The 2,500-nt window shown below is 32.8% G+C and overlaps 1 protein-coding gene across 1 annotated transcript in view; it reads right to left on the bottom strand.

Moving 5' to 3' along the window:
- Nucleotides 1-2,500, bottom strand: part of LOC119613206 (snake venom 5'-nucleotidase) — a 14,140-nt gene that overhangs the window by 7,722 nt on the left and 3,918 nt on the right.

The following is a 2,500-nucleotide window of genomic DNA, read 5'->3' as shown; positions in this document are numbered from 1 at the left end:
TCTAGTCTATAGTCTAGTCTATAGTCTAGTCTATAGTCTAGTCTATAGTCTAGTCTATAGTCTAGTCTATAGTCTAGTCTATAGTCTAGTCTATAGTCTAGTCTATAGTCTAGTCTATAGTCTAGTCTATAGTCTAGTCTATAGTCTAGTCTATAGTCTAGTCTATAGTCTAGTCTATAGTCTAGTCTATAGTCTAGTCTATAGTCTAGTCTATAGTCTAGTCTATAGTCTAGTCTATAGTCTAGTCTATAGTCTAGTCTATAGTCTAGTCTATAGTCTAGTCTATAGTCTAGTCTATAGTCTATCTAGTCTAGTCTATAGTTAGTCTATAGTCTAGTCTATAGTCTAGTCTATAGTCTAGTCTATAGTCTAGTCTATAGTCTAGTCTATAGTCTAGCTATAGTCTAGTCTATAGTCTAGTCTATAGTCTAGTCTATAGTCTAGTCTATAGTCTAGTCTATAGTCTAGTCTATAGTCTAGTCTATAGTCTAGGTCTATAGTCTAGTCTATAGTCTAGTCTATAGTCTAGTCTTAGTCTAGTCTATAGTCTAGTCTATAGTCTAGTCTATAGTCTAGTCTATAGTCTATCTATAGTCTAGTCTATAGTCTAGTCTATAGTCTAGTATAGTTAGTCTATAGTCTAGTCTATAGTCTAGTCTATAGTCTAGTCTATAGTCTAGTCTATAGTCTAGTCTATAGTCTAGTCTATAGTCTAGTCTATAGTCTAGTCTATAGTCTAGTCTATAGTCTAGTCCTATAGTCTAGTCTATAGTCTAGTCTATATAGTCTAGTAGTCTATAGTCTAGTCTATAGTCTAGTCTATAGTCTAGTCTATAGTCTAGTCTATAGTCTAGTCTATAGTCTAGTCTATAGTCTAGTCTATAGTCTAGTCTATAGTCTAGTCTATAGTCTAGTCTATAGTCTAGTCTATAGTCTAGTCTGTAGTCTAGTCTTTAGTCTAGTCTATAGTCTAGTCTATAGTCTAGTCTATAGTCTAGTCTATAGTCTAGTCTATAGTCTAGTCTATAGTCTAGTCCAGCGGTTCCCACCGATTTTTACTTCGCGGACCCCTTGAAGAACTTATTTAATTTCGCGGACCCAATACATATTTTGATATCTTATTGTTCTAAATAATTGTCCATCCGAAAATTGACCTAGTTCATTAATCCCTAGGTCTAATAAATGTAGAGATGTCATATCTATAAAATATTCCCGTACATTGAGAATATATAATATTTCAGATAGGTTTTCAATTGCATGTTTTGAAGATAGAATGACTTCTTTGTTGATATGTTAACATGATGTTTAATTTTATGATCGTGAGATCTTTCATGTTCATTTTTCTTCAAGGTAGCGAAAAGGTTTCTTTATCAAATATTGTCACATGTGCTTAAGGAGTCACGTTTCAAAAATTTGTTGCGATTGCAAAGGGTGTGAACTGAGTAAGTGAGCTAAGTTTTCGGGAAAATAATATAAGAAAGTTGGACTTCTTCTATGTTGTTGCGGAATGCGTTATCCGCATATTATATGATTTGAACTCTTTGTTAAAGTACTGTGAATTTGGAACTTAAATTTGAATTTTAAAATACCAACGAATTATTTTACTTCATGGTTTTTGGCTACATATTTACGCGAAACGCTATGGATTTTCTGATGTTAATTTAATAATATGTATTGGTCGACAAATCAAGTTAAAATCTGTGTATCACGTCGGATTGGAATATTTATAAAGAGATGCATAAAGAGTCACCTCTGTTTTGGAAATATATAATTTTAGTCCTTTCAAACAAGATCACTTTTGCTTACAATTTGATAAACTTAAATCTGTAATAAGCTTGTCTTTGAATTGAACTTCATACTCCGGAATACCAGTATCCCTAATTTTATTGTAAGGCAGAGTATTATTTGTCTGAAATAAAAACCATTATTTCAGTACATATACAGGAAATAAAAATTACAAATCACGCAATACTTTACTTTATAAAAGTTATACAATAAATTTGTAGGGCCTAGCTTCTTCCTGATAAACAACCAACAAAATAAAATTCAAAAAGTCACCAAAAAATTTGGGATTATTGCACAAAAATTGGAGATATTTGTACATACATATAAAAGCAGAATATTTTTTATTCATGGTTTTTTTCGTTCGTCTTCGCGGACCCCCTAGGATTTTACTACGGACCACTAGGGGTCCGCGGACCCCCATTTGGGAACCGTTGGTCTAGTCTATAGTCTAGTCGATAGTCTAGTCTATAGTCTAGTCTATAGTCTAGTCTATAGTCTAGTCTAGTCTTTAGTCTAGTCTATAGTCTAGTTTATAGTCTAGTTTATTGTCCAGTGATTAGTCTGGTCAATAGTCTAGTCTTTAGTCAGGTTTATAGTCTAGTCTTTAGTCAGGTTTATATTATAGTCCATAGTCTAGTCTATTGTGTAGTCTATAATCTAGGCTAAGTCTATGATATGATCTTGTCTAAAGTCTTGTCCATATCCAAGCTTACAG

The sequence above is a fragment of the Lucilia sericata genome, unplaced genomic scaffold (genome assembly GCF_015586225.1).
Source record: "Lucilia sericata isolate MDLA Ls3-8-SP2 unplaced genomic scaffold, ASM1558622v1 Contig002011F_arrow, whole genome shotgun sequence".
Lineage (NCBI taxonomy): Eukaryota > Metazoa > Arthropoda > Insecta > Diptera > Calliphoridae > Lucilia > Lucilia sericata.
The sequence above is the reverse complement of the archived record's forward strand: the minus strand, read 5'-3'. Positions and strand labels throughout refer to the sequence as shown.